This window comes from Adiantum capillus-veneris, chromosome 22, assembly GCF_014529385.1.
Source record: "Adiantum capillus-veneris isolate H3 chromosome 22, ASM1452938v2, whole genome shotgun sequence".
Classification (NCBI taxonomy): Eukaryota; Viridiplantae; Streptophyta; class Polypodiopsida; order Polypodiales; family Pteridaceae; genus Adiantum; species Adiantum capillus-veneris.
In genome coordinates, this window is record NC_140952.1 from 5,428,161 (window position 1) to 5,446,543 (window position 18,383).

An 18,383-nucleotide genomic window follows, 5' to 3' on the forward strand; every position below is an offset into this window, starting at 1 on the left:
ATAATACTGTACATACTTCGACGGGAAAAGAACCTTTTGAGATCATTGAAAGAAGACCTAAAAGTCCCTTGCTACTCAAAGTACATGGGAAGATCTTCATTGCAGATGAGTATAGCCGTGACCTACAAGAATCTTTTCAAAAGATTAAGGAGGCTATATCCATCTCTCAACAAAGGCAAAAAGCTGATTCTGACAAGCATAGAAGGGCCTTAACATTCAAAGAAAATGATTGGGTCTTACTTAAGTTTCCTAAGGCTCGATTAAGGCAAACGACGGGCAAAATCCTACGGGCCATCAAAAGTATTATGCTAAGCTAGCAAAAAGATACTATGGTCCTTTCCAAATCTTGAAACCTATTAATGAGACGGCTTACCAAATCAAGTTTCCCAGCCATTGGCTCATACACAATGCTTTTCACATGAGCCTACTCAAGCTCTACAAAGGAGATCCACCTAGCGAACCAATTATTGACGACCCTCCCGAAGTTGAAGACCAAGAAGAGGTGCTACAACCCAAAGCTATCCTTTGGTATGAAGACAAGGTACTACGACATGGTAAGATTATCCGACGATATCTTATTAAGTTAAAAAATTATCCTTTTGAAGATTCTAGATGGATGTAAGGAATACAGCTTAAGGATAGTATGAAATTGTCAATGCTTACAATGCTACATTAGAGTATGAAAATTTACAAATCTCTTTTAATGACCCATGTTTTTGTCTTATAAGACTAGTTCTCTTTTTAATTGTGCACAAATTTAAATAGAATGCATGCTTAGAATCATGTTTGTGATGACGACGTCTCTCAAACACAAGGTAGAAATTGTCACTCTACTTAGGGAGAACAAAATGGACTAAGGAATAGACATGATTGCGGCAGCTACGTCTCCCAAGCACCAAATGGATTAGTCATCCATCTTGGAAAGATGTCGTAGGGTAAAAAGGGATCCTCTACTTGCTAAGTAAGATTGACTAATGACTAAGACTTTATCTCTTCTACCTCATAGTCAAGGACAACTATGATTTCAAGAGAGAGGCAATGTCATAAAATCTAATATCTAACCAATCCAAATGATTTTCTCATATTAAAAGTGATCATTTAATGTGGGAGAATAAACGGGAACAAGGGTTAGGATATAGACATGTGCTTATAGATCTATCTCAACATGGGGCCAATGGTAATGGGGCCCAAATGAGAGATGGTCTATCAAAGAGCAAGGCTAATGAGGGGAGCATAAAGACCTTAGGGTTAGCTTCATTGAAGACCTCCAATAGTTAGTGTTAAAAGTCCTTTGACCTTAGGTAAGCTAGGGCTGTACTTGAGGTGGAACCCGGTCCAAGCTTAAGGTGCTTGACATACCTGATGACTGAGATGCTTGAGATGCTTGAGGTGCTTGAGATGCTAGGGTTGTACTTGAGGGTGAGAACCCAATCCAATCTTGAGGGGCTTAAGAGCCAAGCTTGTGGTGAGAACTAGGCCCAAGGTTGAGGGACTTGAGGTGGCACAAAAGTCAAAATGAATACCTACAAGGAGAAGGCGAGCCATGCAAGAAGGGGGGGTGGTTGCTTGACCACTCTCTCTCCCAAAGGGCACCCCTTGGCCAAGGGGCAAGTAGGACACATCTAAATCCCCTAGCTAGGTTACCCTCATGCTGTGCCTAAAGCCTATTGGTTGGCCTTCCAAGGGGTCCAATCATAAATTAGTGGATTTAATTAATTGTTTTAGCATTTATAAAGCCCTCTCAAGGGGGACACTTGTCCCAAGGCTACCCTTGTTTCTTGGTATGACTTTTGCTTGTGATTGGCTAGGCGTGGAAGGGTCCAATGAGCTTCAAGCATGAGCTACAAGGGGGGGTCGACCAAAGCAAGTAGGGGGCTTGCTTAGGGGGTATACTCTCCCACACACACTCACACAAATCTCATTGTGTGAAGTGAAAAGTGCAAGAGTGCCCTCTTCTTCCCCAAGCAAGTAGAGAGGTTGAGAGCCTACACCAACACTCTTGGCTATGGAATGCAAATGCAACCAAGGGCCATGCTTCAATGCTTAAGCTTGCCATCTTCTCCATCTTCATTACTATGCTATTATGTATGCTAGCAAGAAGAGTGATGATAAGTGAGGAATAATTCTTTCTCCTATGAAATGTTTCTTCTTCCTCTTCCCTACCCTCATTCCTTGCTAGCTCTGTCCAACCTCGAAGGTGTTTGAGGTCTTGGGACTGAGGCTTGGATAGTTAATGCTTTCCTCAAAGTTTATGTTATGCTCGTGATGCATGAAAATTTCCATCTTCATTGCATCACCTAGGTCACAAAGAACACAAAGATTGTATTGTAACAAGTCTCTCTTGATGGGAGAAATCATAATACAACTGGAGGGGGGACCGTGGAGGGGGGACCAAGTCCACATAAATCCGGTCCTCAACTGTTTTCATGTTCTCTAAATTCTCTCCCTTGCAAAATTATTGTTCATGCCAAGTTAACTAAATTCTATGTTTATGTTGATCCCTTCAATTATGTTCACCCGCTATGTTCACAAAGTAATTTCACAAAAGTACTCTCTCTAATTACTGCTACTCTCAAGTTAATAGGCTAATTCCATTACAACCATTTCCATTACATTGATATCAGAGCATTTGGTTTCTCTTTTCTTGCTTAAGAATAGAGGTCCTTAAGTAGCCTATTAATGGTTGATTTTGTTAATTCTATTAGGGTAAGTGGGAGTGGGATCTATTATCGATTTTGTTGAGCCCACTACGTGGGACATGGTGCACACCGCAGGAGCTTTGGTCTTAATAATGGGGTCTTTTTAGACTTGCCTATGGCTTTACCATTATTGAGCCATAAGAAGTTTGAAAGGAGCTATCCCTCTGCAATTTTGCAATATTAGACCCACTCCACTACTCTCTATAATTAACCAATTTGAGACGTGGGTGTAGATACTTAAGTGTTGGTTTTTCAAGGCTAAGAGGAGTAGCAATAAGGTTTTGAATTGCCAAAGAATACACTAAGTAAACACACAATTTTTGTTAACAATGGGTGAACATAACCAAGAGAGTAGAACAAACATTGATAACTTTGATTTTGCATATGAAGGTGCTAATGATGATACCCCCATGTTTTTCAGTTATCTTGTTACTAGGTTGCAGCAAGCTGTGGGCAACCCTACTTTGCAAGCCGAAGTTACTCAACAACTTCGTGCTTATGGGGTTTCCCTTCCTCTCCGAGAGGAGAGAGAGCTTAGGAGGCCTCTTGATGAGACCCCCAAAAGAAGACTCTCCCCCATATGAGAGGAGGAATCCAAAGAACAAGAAAGTAATGAATCCCTAAGTTCCTCTGAAGATGTGGCTCCACAAAGACGGTGGTCTAGACGGTCTCCAACTCCTCCCAAGAGGAAACGGTCAACCCACACTCCTTCTCCTTGTCACTGCGAAAGGGAAGAGAGGAAACAAAGGAAGAAAAGGGCAAGAAAGAGGTCGACCTATTCTCCTTCTTCTTCACCTTCCTCCTTCTTGCGACGAAAGCTATGGCTATTCTCATAGAGAATACAAGAGGGGAGGACATAGAAATCTTACCCTGCCTGGATAAGGTCACAAAAGCTCAAGAATTTCAAAGAGGGAGGAAAGAGTATCTCTTTTCTCACCTATGATGGCACCTTTGGTGCTACTGACAAAGTAATGGCCTTCAGGCCTTTGGAGATGAGGGCTTCAAGGAGTCCTCCAAGCTACATTATGTAGCTGTGCACTTCCATAAATTGGCTCGTCAATGGTGGCTAGCCTTCGTGGCAACAACGAAGCCCCAATAACATGGAAAACTCTATGAGTTTCCATCATGGAGTAATTCCTTGCAAGCGATGCAAAGGACAAAGTGCTTACGGAATTGCGCAGTTTGAAGCTTCTCTCCCCATGAGTCTATCCACAAATATGTATACAAGTTTTGGCATTTACATCTCAAGGCTACTATCTGTCAAAAGATAGACTTTTTTTGAGCAAAAGGAACAATTCTGTGCGAGATTACGTGAAGAGATGGCGGAGTACGTCAACTCTCAATGGTCTGGTGCTATCACCAAAGTAATCCACCACACCATGGTTGCTTCGTGCATCAATTTCCAACAAGGGGCTAGACAGAATGTCAAGCCCATGGAGAACAAAGACAAGAGTGATGAAAAGGGGAAAACCAATGCCCTAAATTCTTCCCAACGTAATTATAACAACAAAAATAATTGGTCCAAGGAGAAGAGAGTTTGCAGAGGTAAAAACAAACTCTCTCCTGAAGAGCTTGAAGCTTTTTGCAAGGACCATAAATGTTTTAAGTGTGGGGAGCAAGGACATGGCTATCGTTCTTGCTCCAAGAGAAATGTCCGCAATGAGACACCTAGAGCTTCCACCATAGAAGCTCCAAAAGAGGATTTCATTGCAAAGGATCACCTCTCTCCTATGCTTGGGGAAAGGTAAGGGAGCATGATGCCGTCATCTTGTTTGACCCTGGCTCTACTCACAACTTCATATCAATGGATTTGGCCACCAAGTTGTGCATTCAAGCTTTTGAGGTAGGAGATACTGTAACAGCCGACACAGCTTTCAAGGGACAGCAAGCCTCTATTACTCCCTTGATTGGGAAGTTGAGACTTCATGTCCAAAGCTATGTCGACAAAGAAGACTTTTTCTTCTCTTCTCAAACATGAGGATGCTATCCTAGGGGCACCATGGTTCAACCCCATAACTGCCAACATGAAGTTCTCTGAAAGGATAATCTACTTTGCCTACAGGGGAAAGAACATGTATATAGATGCCAGTGAGTCTGGTCGTACTATACCACTTGTAAATCCTCTTGATTTTGATAAATCAATGAAGTGCTCAATTTCTATGTACATGATTTCTATCAAAGAGTCCCAAAAAGGTACTAATGTTTCATCAAATGTAAATGGTAGGAATCAAGAAGAGTTAGACTCGTCTAATTTTCTTAAAGGATTTCAACATGTGTTCATCGATGATATCCCTATGGACTTACCTCCAAAACGAGGGCATGATGACCATCGAATTGAGCTCTACCAGGAAGCTCACTGTCTAACAAGCCTCCTTTTGGAGTTTCCCAAGCTCAACAAGAGGAGATCATGAGGCAAGTACAAGAATTGGTAGACAAAGGGATGCTGAGGCCTAGCTCCTTTCCCTTTTGTTCTCCAGTCCTTTTAGTGCAAAAGAAAGATGGTACATACCGTATGTGTGTGGACTATCGCGCACTAAACCATGTCACTATCAAAAATAGATTTCCCATGCCTCAGGTAAAAGATCTGTTTGATAAGCTACAAGGCTCCACCTACTTAAGTAGGATTGACCTTAAAAGTGGCTATCATCAAATAAGGATAGTGGATGAAGATATCCTAAAGACCACGTTTCGTACAACGTTTGGTCTTTATGAATATCTAATCATGCCTTTTGGCTTGGCCAATGCACTAGCCACGTTCAATCCTTCAATGGAGAAAATCTTTAGACTCTACTGCAAAATCACTGGCATCATCTACTCCAAGTCCTTGGAGGAACACAAGCAACATCTCCAAGTGATTTTTCATGCATTGAGGGACAACAAGCTTTTTTTCAATCAAAAGAAAAGCGAATTTTTCCTTCAAGATATTCAATACTTAGGTCATATTATCTCTCAAGATGGTATTCGAATGGATCCATCAAAGTTGGAGGTAATAAAAGCATGGCCCAATCCAAGGAATCTACATGAGCTAAGAAGCTTTATTAGTATGTGTGCATACTATAGACGCTTCATAGTTTTTTTTTTTTCAAATAGCAGGACCATTACATGACTTAACAAAGAAGAACTTAAGTATTCATTGAATGCTAAGGAGAAAAGTGTGTTTGACAAGATCAAAGAGAAACTTACCTCCCAGCCAGTCCTCATGCTTCCGCATCTTTCAAAGCCATTTGAGGTCCAATGTGATACTTGTGGTGATTGACTTGGAGTAGACTTGCTTCAAGAAGGGCATGCCATAGCATATAAGAGCCCCAGGCTCAACGGATCTTGGGAATTTATGAGAAAGAGCTTTTAGCTGTGCTACATGTCCTAGACACATGGAAGTACTATTTACTGGGGACTCCATTCATTTTACAAATAGACCATCAAAGTCTCAAGTACTTGATGACGCAAACAAAGCTTTACAACAAACAAACGAGGTGGGAAAATTTTCTTTTGCAATTTAATTTTCATATCTCTCCCGTTGCTGATAAGCACAATCAAGTGGCTGATGCACTTTCACAACGACCAAAATTTAATGCGGTGTCTATAGCAACTCACAATGATCTCTCTCTTATGACATATGAATATGCTATTGACCCTGACTTTAGAGACATAATGTCAGCCCTTGATTTAAGGAAGAAAGAGAAACCATTCACCTTGCAGGATGGTTATCTTCTCCACGGCAATAGGCTATGTGTTACCCACTCTCTTCGTGAGAAAGTCATGTATGAATCCCATGCTCCTCTCTATGCAGGGCATAGAGACATTCAACCTACTCTTCGAGGAGTAGAGACGTACTTCTATTGGCCTACCATGAAAGTGGACATACAAGAGTATGTATCAAAATGTGTAGTATGCCAAAAGACTAAGTATGATGAAGGGAAGCAACTAGGATTACTCCAGACATTTCCTATCCCAAATTCACCCATGGGAGAGTATATCCATGGATTTTATCTTTGGATTACCCAATTCTATCCATGGGAATACGAGAATATGGAAAATAGTTGATAGGTTTAGAAAGCAAGCACACTTTATTCCTGTCAAAAAGACTATTAAGGCACACCAAATGGCAACTCTCTTCATATCTTAGATTTTCAAACACAAAGGATGTCACAAAATCTAATATATAACCAACCCAAATAATTTTCTCATATTAAACTCATCATTTAATGTGGGGGAATAAACAGGAACAAGGGTTAGAATATAGACATGTGCTTATGGATCTATCTCAACACATGACCAAGGTTAAAGGGGTCCAAATGAGAGTTGGTATGTTAAAGAGAAATGCTACCTAATGGAGCTTAAAGACCTTAGGGTTAGCTTCATTAAAGACCTCCAAAAGTTAGTGCTAAAAAGTTCTTTGACCGTATGCAATCTAGGGCTGACCTTGAGGTGGGAACCCTACCCAAGCATGAGGTGCTTGTCGGCTTGCTAAAGTGCTTAAAGTGTTTGTGGGAACCTTGCCTAAAGCTTGAGGTGATTTTTATGCTTAAAATGACTAAGGTTCTCGAAGTGTTCAATTCAAAGACAAACTCTCAAGAGGCATAAACGATTTCCATGATAGATTGACTAAATCCTCAATTCAAACCAAATGACTTAAGAAGCATAAAAGACACATGGAAAAATTCTCCACATGTGGCCCTCATGACGTGCTGCTTGAATCCTATTGGATAGGCTTTAAAGGGGTCCAATGAGAATTTATATGCATAAAAGTAAATAATTAACTTCTTTCTCTCAAAGAGGAAAAAGAGGACACCTATCCCAAATGATCTAATTAAATAATACGAGAGAGAGAGAGAGAGAGAGAGAGAGAGAGAGAGAGAGAGAGAGAGAGAGAGAGAGAGAGAGGTGGACCAAGCTTGAGAGGGGGGGTATACTTCCACACACACACACACACACACACACACACTCACTCATTATTTGAAGTACAAATTGCAAGAGCTCCATCTCCTTCTCCAAGATTGTTGAGAAGTGGAGAGCCTACACCCATACACTTGACTATGGAATGCAAATCCAACCAAGATCCATGCTTCAATGCTTAAGCTTTCCATCTTCTTCAACTTCATTACTATGCTATTATGCTATGCTAAGCAACAAGAGTGATGATAAGTGAGGAACTATTTCTTTCTCCTATGGATGATTCTTCTTCCTCTTCCCTACTCTCATTCCTTGCTAGCTCTCCACCTTTGAAGGTGTTTGAGGCCTTGGGATTGAGGCTTGAGATAGTTAAGGATTTTTGCAAAGTTTATGTTATGCTCGTGATGCATGAAGCTTTCCATCTTCATGACATCACCAAGGTCACAAGGAACACAAAGATTGTATTGTAACAACTCTCTTGATGGGAGAATCTATAATACAAACGCCTTCTGGAGGGGAGATTGGCTCCAAGTAAATTCGGTCCTCAACTATTGTCATGTTCTCTAATACTCTCTCTCTTGCAAAAGTCTGGTCATGCCAAGTTAATTAAGTACTATGTTTATGTTGCTACCATCAATTAAGTTCACCCCCTATGTTCTCAAAGTAATCTCACAAAAATGCTCACTCTAATTCTCTTAACTCCACTATTCTCAAAGTTCATAGGCCATTTCTATTACATTGAAATCATAGCATTTGGTTTGTCTTTTCTTGATTAAGAAGAGAGGTCCTTAAGTAGCCTATTAATGGTTGCTTTTGTTAATTATACTAGGGTAAGTGGGACTGGGATCTATTATCGGTTTTGCTGAGCCCACTAAGTGGGATATGGTGCACACCTCAAGAGCTTTGGTCTTAATAATGGGGTCTTTTTAGACTTGCCTACGGCTTTACCATTATTGAGCCATAGGAAGTCCGAAAGGAGCTATCCCTCAACAATTCTGCTATGTTAGACCCACCTCACTACTCTCTATAATTAACCAATTCGAGTCGTGGGTGTAGATACTTAAGTGCTTATTTTCAAAGGCTAAGAGGAGTAGCGACTAAGGTTTTGAATTACCAAAGAATACACTAAGTAAACACATAAGTATAATTAGCATGGTTGACAATAACCAAGAGAGTAGAAGGAACATTGATAACTTTGATTTTTCACATGAAGGTGCTAATGATGATGCCCCCATGTTTATCACTTATCTTGTTACTAGGTTGTATCAATATATGGACAACCCTACTTTGCAAGACAAAGCTACTCAACAACTTCGTGCTTATGGGATTTCCCTTCCTCTCCAAGAGGAGAGAGAGCTTAGGAGGCCTCTTGATGAGACCCCCAAAAGAAGACTATCTCCCATACGAGAGGAGAAATTCAAAGAACAAGAAAGTAATGAATCCTTAAGTTCCTCTTAAGATGTGGCTCCATGAAGATGGCATTCTAGATGATCGCCAACTCCTCCCATGAGGAAACGGTCAACACACAATCCTTCTCCTCGTCACTCCAAAAGGGAAGAAAGGAAACAAAGCAAGAAAAGGTCAAGAAAGAGGTCACCCTCTTCTCCTTCTTCTTCACCTTCCTCCTCTCCCGATGAAAGCTATGGATATTCTCCTAGAATACAAGAGGGGAGGGCATTGCAAATCATACCCTGCATGGCGAAGATCACAAAAGCTCAAGAAGTTCAAAGAGGGAGGAAAGAGTATCTCTTTTCTCACCTATGATGGCACCTTTGGTGCCACCGACAAAGTATTGGCCTTCATCCAACAATTTGATGCGGCCTTTGGAGACGAGGGATTCACAAAATCCTCCAAGCTATGCCATGTAGCTATGCACTTCCACAAATCAGCTCGTCAATGGTGGGCTAGCCTTTGTGGCAATAGTGAAGCCCCAAAGACATGGAAAACTCTACGAGTTTCCAACATGAAGCAATATCTTGCAAGCGATGCAAAGGACAAAGTACTTACCGAATGGTGCAGTTTGAAGCTTCTTCACATGAGTCTATTTAAAAAAATATGTCGACAAGTTTTGGGATTTACATCTCAAGGCTACTATCTTCCAAAAGATAGACTTCACCGAGCAAAAACAACAATTTTTTGTGGGATTACTTGAAGAAATGGCCGAGTATGTCAACCCCCAACGGCGTGGCTCAATCACCCACACCATGATTGCTTCTCGCATCAATTTCCAACAAGGGGCTAGACGGAATGTCAAGCACATGGAAAACAAAGACAAAAGTGATGCAAAGGGGAAAACCAATGCCCAAAATTCTTCCCAAGGCAATTCCAATAACAAATAACAACAAAAATCGGTCCAAGGAGAAGGGAGTTTACAAAGGTAAAAACGAACTCTCTCATGAAGAGCTTGAAGCTTTTTGCAAGGACCATAAGTGTTTTAAGTGTGGGGAGCAAGGACATGGCTATCATTCTTGCCCCAAGAGAAATGCCCGCAATGAGACTCCTAGAGCTTCCACCATCAAACTCCAAAAGAGGATGCTCATTGCAAAGGATCACCTCTCTCCTATGCTTGGGTAAAGGTAAGGGAACATGATGCCTTCATCTTGTTTGACCCTGGCTCTACTCACAACTTCATATCAATGGAGTTGGCCACCAAGTTGGGCATTTAAGCTTTTGAGATGGGAGATATTGTAACTATTGACACACCTTTCAAGGGATAGCAAGCCTCCGTTACTCCCTTGATTGGGGAGTTGAGACTTCTTGTCCAAATCTATGTCGACAAAGAAGACTTTTTCATCTCTCCTCTCCAACATGAGGATGCTATCCTAGGGGCACCATGGTTCAACCGCATGGCTGCCAACATGAAGTTCAACCACATGGCTACCAAAGCATGAAGTTCCGTGAAAGGAGAATCTACTTCACCTACAGGTGAAAGAGCATGTATATAGATGCTAATGAGTCTGGTCATACTATACCACTTGTAAATTCACCAGCTTTTGATAAGCCAATGAAAAGCTCATTTTTTGCTACATGATTTTTGTCAAAGAGTCCACTAATGACGCTAATGATTTAGTAAATGAAAATGGTAGGAATCAAGAAGGCTTAGACTTGTATACTTTTCTAAATGGATTCCAAGATGTTTTCATTGATGATATCCCTATGGGATTACCTCCAAAACGAAGGGATGATGACCATCAAATTGAGCCCCTACCAGGAAGCTCACCGCCTAACAAGCCTCCTTATCGAGTTTCCCAAGATCAACAAGAGGAGATCATGAGGCAAGTTCAAGAATTGGTAGACAAAGGGATGGTGAGGCTTAGCTCCTCTCCCTGTTGTTCTCCAGTCCTTTTAGTGCAAAATAAAGATGGTACATACCGCATGTGTGTGGACTATCGAGCACTAAACCATATCACTATCAGAAATAGATTTCTCGTGCCTTGGGTAGAAGATCTGTTTGATAAGCTACAAGGCTCTACCTACTTTAAGAGGATTGACCTTAAAAGTGGCTATCATCAAATAAGGATAGTGGATGAAGATATCCTAAAGATCGCGTTTTGTGCAACGTTTGGTCTTTATGAATATCTAGTCATGCCTTTTGGCTTGACCAATGCACCAGACACATTCAATCGTTTGATGGAGAAAATATTTAGACCCAACCGCAAGTTCAATGGAGTGTTCTTTGATGATACCATCATCTACTCCAAGTCCTTGGAGGAACACAAGCAACATCTCCAAGCAAGCATTGAGGGAGAACAAGCTTTTTCTCAACCAAAAGAAAAGAAAATTTATCCTTCAAGAGATTCATTACTTAGGTCATATTATCTCTCAAGATGGTATCCGTATGTATCCATCAAAGTTAGAGGTAATAAAAGCATGGCCTAATCCAAGGAATCTACATGAGCTAAGAAGCTTTATTGGTATGTGTGCATACTATAGATGCTTCATATAAATTTCTTATCAAATAACAGGACCATTACATGACTTAACAAAGAAGAACGTTAAGTATTCATGGACTTCTAAGGAGCAAAAAGCTTTTGACAAGATCAAAGAGAATCTTACCTCTCAACCAGTCCTGATGCTCCCGGATCTCTCAAAGCCTTGAGGTCCAATGTGATGCTTGTGGTGATTGCCTTGGAGTAGTCTTGCTTCAAGAAGGGCATGACATATCATATGAGAACCGGAGGCTCAATACGGATTAAGTCTTGGGCATTTATGAGAAAGAGATCTTAGCTATTCTACATGCCATATACACATGGAAGCACTATTTATTGGGGACTCCATTCATTTTATGAACATAGCACCAAAGTCTCAAGTACCTCCTAATGCAAACCAAGCTTTCTGACAAACAAATGAGGTGGGAAAATTTTCTATCGCATGAATCCCATGCTCCTCCAAACTTGATAAGGTATTGTTGGATAGTATTACCACCTCTTAGTACCTTGTCTTCACGTCGGAGAATGGTCTCGGGCTGCAACACCTCTTCTTGGTCCTCGATCTCCGGTAGGTCTTCAATAGTTGGTTCTTGAGGTGGCTCTCCTTTGTAAGGCTTTAGTAGGCTCACATGGAAAGCATTGTGTATGAGCCAATGACTGGGAAACTTGAGTTGATAGGCCATCTTATTGATTGGCCTAAGAATCTGGAAGGGACCATAGTACCTTTTTGCTAACTTAGCATAATACTTTTGGTATCCCGTAGGATTATTGCCTGTCGTGTGCCTTAATCGAGCCTTGGGAAATTTTAATAAGATCCAATCATTTTCTCTAAAGACTTGGGATCTTCTGTGCTTGTCAGTAGCAGTCTTTTGCCTTTGCTGTGAGATAGAGATAGCATCCTTAATCTTTTAGAAATATTCTTGTAGGTCTCGACTATACTCATCTTGCAAAGATCTTCCTGTGTACCTTAAGTAGCAAGGGACTTTTTGATCTTCCCTCAATTACCTCAAAAGGTGCTTTTACCGTGGAAGTATGTACAGTGTTCTTATAGGCATACTCCACTAAGGGTAAGTACTTCTCCCATTGGGGTCTTTGATCTACTTCTGTTACATAGGCTTTTAGTAGATTGAGGATTGTTAGGTTAGCTATTTCACTTTGGCCATCCGTTTGCGGCTGATAGGCCAAAGAGAAGTTTAGCCTTGTTCCTAAATTCTCAAAGAGACCCTTCTAGAAATTGCTGGTCATTCCAGGATCTCTATCCGCGACACTATGGACATTGGCAAGCCATGGTAGTTGAAGAAATATGAAATGAAGAGGGTTGCCATTTGATGGGTTTGGATAGTCTTTTTGACAGGTATAAAATGAGCTTGTTTACTAAACTTGTCTACTATCGTCCATATTCCCATATTCCCATGGATAGACTTAGGCAATCCAAAGATAAAATCCATGGATATGCTCTCTCATGGTGAATTAGGGATTGGCAAAGGTTGAAGCAATCCAAGTTGTTTCCCTCTATCAAACTTCGTCTTTTGGCATACCACACATTTAGAAACATACTCTTGTATGTTTGCTTTCATGGTAGGCCAATAGAAATATGTTTCAATCCCCTTTAGGGTAGACTGAATCCCTCTATGCCCTGCATAAGGAGGAGCATGAGATTCATACATTACCTTCTCATGTAGTGAGCTAGTAACACATAGTCTATTGCCGTAGAGAAGATAACCATCTTGTAAAGTAAATGGTTCCTCTTTCTTCCCTAGTGCAAGGGCTGAAATCACATGTCTAAAATCGGGATCAATAGCATACTCATCTATCATATAAGATAGATCATTGTGAGTTGCTATGGAAACCGCATTCACTCTTGGCCGTCTTGAGAGTGCATCGGCTACTTGATTATGCTTGCCAGCAATGTGAGCAATATGAAAATGAAATTGCGAAAGGTAATTTTCCCACCTCATTTCTTTGTCGGAGAGCTTGGTTTGCGTCATGAAGTACTTAAAACTTTGGTGATCCGTTTGCAGAATGAAAGGAGTCCCCAATAAATAGTGCTTCCATGAGTCTAAGGCATGTAGAACTGAAAGAGGATTTCCTTGTCATATATGCCTAGAGCTTGCTCAACAGGGTCGAGCCTTCGACTTTCCGAAGCCTATGGCATGCCCTTCTTGAAGCAAAACAGCTCCAAGGCAATCACCACAAGCATCACATTGGACCTTAAATGGCTTTGAGAGATCCGATAGTGTAAGCACAGATTGAGAGATAAGCTTTTATTTAAGCTTTTCAAAAGCATTGTTCTCCTTGGCAGACCATGTATACCTAACGCTTTTCTTTGTTAGGTCATGTAATGGTCCTGCTATTAGTGAGAACTTTTCTATGAAGCATCTATAGTATGCGCACATACCTATAAAGCTTCTTAATTCATTAAGATTCCTTGGTTTAGGCCATCCTTTTATTATCTCTAACTTTGATGGATCCATTTGGATGCCATCTTGAGAGATAATGTGACCTAAATACTGAATCCCTTGTAAGAAAAATTCACTTTTCTTTCAATTAACATAATGTTTATTCTCTTTTAGAATTTGAAATATTACTTGTGTTCGTCTAATGAATTAGAGTAGATGATGATATCATCAAAGAACACTCCAGTAAAGGTTCGGTGAGGCCCGAATAGCTTCTTCATCAAGCGATTGAATGTGGCTGGTGCATTGGTCAAGCCAAAAGGCATGACAATGTATTCTTAAAGACCAAACGTAGTGCGAAATGAGGTCTTTACAATGTCTTGATCAACTATCCTTATTTGATGATAGCCACTTTTTAGGTCAATCCTACTGAAGTAGGTGGACCCTTGTAGCTTATCAAATAGGTCTTCTACCCTTGGAACAGGAAACCTATTTTTGATAGTGATCCTATTTAGTGCTCTATAGTCGACACACATACGATATGTGCCGTCTTTCTTTTGCACTAGTAGCACAGGAGAACAAAATGTAATGAGCTAGGCCTAACCATGCCCTTCTCAACTAACTCATGCACTTGCAGCATAATCTCCTCTTGTTGAGCTTGAGAAACCCTATAAGGAGGTTTGTTAGGTGGTGAACTTCCTGGAAGAAGTTCAATTGCATGGTCATCATTACCTCGTTTAGGAGGTAGCTCACAAGGGATCTTGTCAATAAAGACATCCTGAAACCCCTTGAGAAAATTGTATAACTCTAATTCCTTTTGATTGTGTATATTTTCTTTTGCTAAAACAGTAGGTTCATTTTGAGAATCTTTAACAAAAATCATGTACATGGAAATAGAGCTCTTTATTGACTTGTTGAAAGATTGTGTATGTACAATGAGTATAGTGTTACCCATTTCCTTAGCATCTATATACATATCGTTTTTCCTGAACTTCAAGGAGATTCTCCTTTCAGGGAATTTAACATTGGCAGCCATCGATCCAACCATGGTGCCCCTAGGATTACATCCTCATGCTTGAGAGAAGAGATAAAGAATTTCTCTTTTTCCACATAGCTTTGGACATGGAGCCTCAATTTCCCGATTAAGGGAGTGACTAAAGCTCTTGCCCCTTGAAAGCACCGTCTGCGGGTAGGACATCTCCTATCTCGTAGGCGTGTATGCCTAGCTTGATGGCCAACTCTATAGATCTAAAATTTTGAGTAGAACCTGGGTCAAAGAGAATAAAGGCATCATGTTATCTTACCTTTCCCCAAGCATGGCATAGAGGAGATCCTTTGTGGTGAATTTCCTCCTCTTGGATTTCGACCAAGGTAGCTCTAGGAGGTCATGGCGGGTGTTCTTTTTGGGACAAGCGCGGTACGCATGCCCTTGCTCGCCGCACTTGAAACAGTGGTTATCCTTGCGATAACGCTCAAGCTCTTCAGGAGAGAGTTTATTTTTGCCTTTGTAAACTCCCTTCTCTTTAGCTTTGTTGGAGTTTCCCTTATGAGACTTTTCGACATTGTCCTTCCCCTTAGGCTCATTGGAACCCTTGTTTTCCGTGGGCTTAGAATTTTTTTTAGCCCCCGTTTGGAAATTGATTCGAGAGGCCACCATAGTATGGTGTATAACCGCCGATATGGTGCGTGGCCTTTCGGAATTGACATACTCCGCCATTTCTTCAGTTAAGCCCGCACAAATATCAGCTTTTGCTCTCCAAAATCCAACTTTTTGAAGAGAGTGGATTTGAGTTGTAGGTCCCAAAACTTGTCTGCATATTTTTGAATGGATTCTAAGGAGAGAGCTTTAAGCTTCACCATTCGGTGAGTACTTTGTCTTTCGCATCAGTGGCCAAAAACTGCTTCATAATGGAAGCTCTTAAAGCTTTCCATGTTTGTGGAGCTTCAACATTGGCCCGTAGGCTTGACCACCATTGCCTGGAGGACTTTTGAAAGTGCATAGCTACATGGCGTAGCAAAGGACTCCGTGAAGCCCTCATCTCCGAACGCCGCATCGAATTGTTGGATAAAGGCCAAAACTTTGTTCGTAGCACCAAAGGTGCCATCATAGGTAAGGAAAGAGATGCTCTTCGCTCACTCTTTGAATTTCTTGAGCTTGGACGACCTTTTCCACGCGGCATAGGATTTCCTATGGCCTATTCTTTTTGATGGTTCAAAGGTTGCACCATCACTTTCTTCAGAAGATGAAGAATTTGAGGAAGATGGAGAAGAGGGTGACCTCTTTCTTGCCCTTTTCTTGCCTTGATCTTCATTGGCTTCACCATCACTTTCATAAGAGGAAGAGGATGAAGAGGATGGAGAAGAGGGTGTCCTCTTTCTTGCCTTTTTCTTCTCTTGCTTTTTGTCATCCCTCTTTGAAATATGGTGTGGAGAAGTATGCGATGGTCTTGTCTGTTTTGGAGGTGATGGAGAGCGTTTAGCCCGCCGTCTTCGTGGAGCCATCTCCGCCAGGAGACTCACTTCTTTCTCGTTCCTTCAGTGGAGGATCTTGAATTCTCCTTTGAGAAGGAGATACGTCATCAAAGAGCAAATTTCTGAGCCCTTCATATGGATCCTCTTCTTCTTCCCGAATCGGAGAGAGGCCTCTTTTGGAAGTCTCGCAAGGAGGCTTCCTAGGTGCTCTCTCATCATGGTGGGGAGCTTGAATAATCCCATGAGCATAAAGCTTCCATTGCGCTTCACTTTGGAGGGATGGATTGCCCATGCCTAGAAACAAGATAGTTAACAAGCATCGGGGCATCATTAGTAGCTTGCTCATTAGCAAAATCAAAGTTATCAACATTAATTTCACTCTCTTTACTATTGTCAGCCATTCTAACAACTTTTAGGCGTAAACGTTTTAGGTGTACTTTGGCACTTCAAGCCCTAGTTGCTACTCCTCTTTACCCCTTTAGAAAAATCTCCCAAGCTACTGTACCCGTGGCTCGAATACCATTAATTGCAAGGAATAGAAGAGAGGGTCATTCAACACAAAAAAAGCAGTGGCTCCTGTCAAGCTTCTCATAGCTCAACAGTGGTAAGCCGTAGGCAAGCCCCATAGGACTCCACTATTAAGACCATAGCTCTCGACGGTTATGCCCCGTTAACTGCACAAAGACAGGCGCACTGCAAGGCTGAAAAATCCCTATTCTACTTACTCACATACAATTAATAGTGCCAACCATTTATAGCTAGCTTGAGGACCTCCCTTCTTGATCAAGAAAAGAGAAACCTTGTGCTCTGATACCAATGTAACATTTAATGGTCTAGTAGCTTGTGTGTAGCGGAAAATAGCATGAACATAGTGAGCATTTCATTAGAATAGTTTTCTAATGAGAATAACAAGAGTGCTTGGGTGGAGAGAGCAACAAAAAGCATAACACTTAGTTAGATAGCATGAACAATACTTCAAAAGAGAGAGAAATTAAGCAATTGACAGCAGTTGAGGACCGGATTTGCATGGAGCTGGTCCCCCCATCCAAAAGGCTTTGTATTATGGTTTCTCCCATCAAGAGAGACATTTTACAATATAATTCTTTGTGTTCCTTCAAGACTAGCTAGTGCAATGAAGATGGAAACTTCATGCAATAAGCAAAACACTTATCAAACACAACATCAATTCCCTCACGGTCTCAGACCCAAGACCTTACACACCTTTGAAGATGATGAGAGCTAGCGGGGTACGAGAGTAGATTGAGAGGAAGAAGGAGTATTCTTACGAGAAAGATGTACATCTCCTCACATAATCACTCATATTAGCATAGCTTAGCTTAGTAATTAGCATGGTAGACGAGCTGAGCATGCATTGAAGCTTGGCTCTTGGTTGGATTTGCATCACAAAGCCAAGAGTTGTTGGTGTAGGCATCCCTTCTCACAAGCTTGGAGTAGGTGGTAAGCTTTCCATTAAAGCTTGAGAAGGAGAGAGAGTCTTTTTTGCTTCACACATGAGATTGTGTGAGTGTGTGTGTGATAATGCATTGCAAAAATCAGCCTTCTCTCTCTCTTGGTCAACCTCCCTTGCTAATTACTCGTGCTATAGCCCTATTGGACCTCCCCATGCCTAGCCAATGGAAATTAAGCAGCATAAGTGATAGCCTTATGACATGTGTCCCCCTTTCCCCTTTTGTGAGAGCTTTAGGTATTTAATAAATGTAACTAAACTCTCATTGGACCCCTTTTTCTCCTGGCCAGTAGGAATCAGGCAAGCCATTGGGCTGCTGAATGCTCATTGGTCCCCTTGGGAGACTGTCCAATAGTCTTCTAGGGAGCTTAATTCTTATTGGTTCTTTTATTAAGTGTTTTTAAATTAATTAAACTAGATCTACTCTAGCCTAATTCTCATTGGTCCACCTCCATGGCCATCCAATACGATTTGAGTACACCTTGTGGGCATTTGGCCTAGGGAGCTGACATGTGTCCCTCTTTCC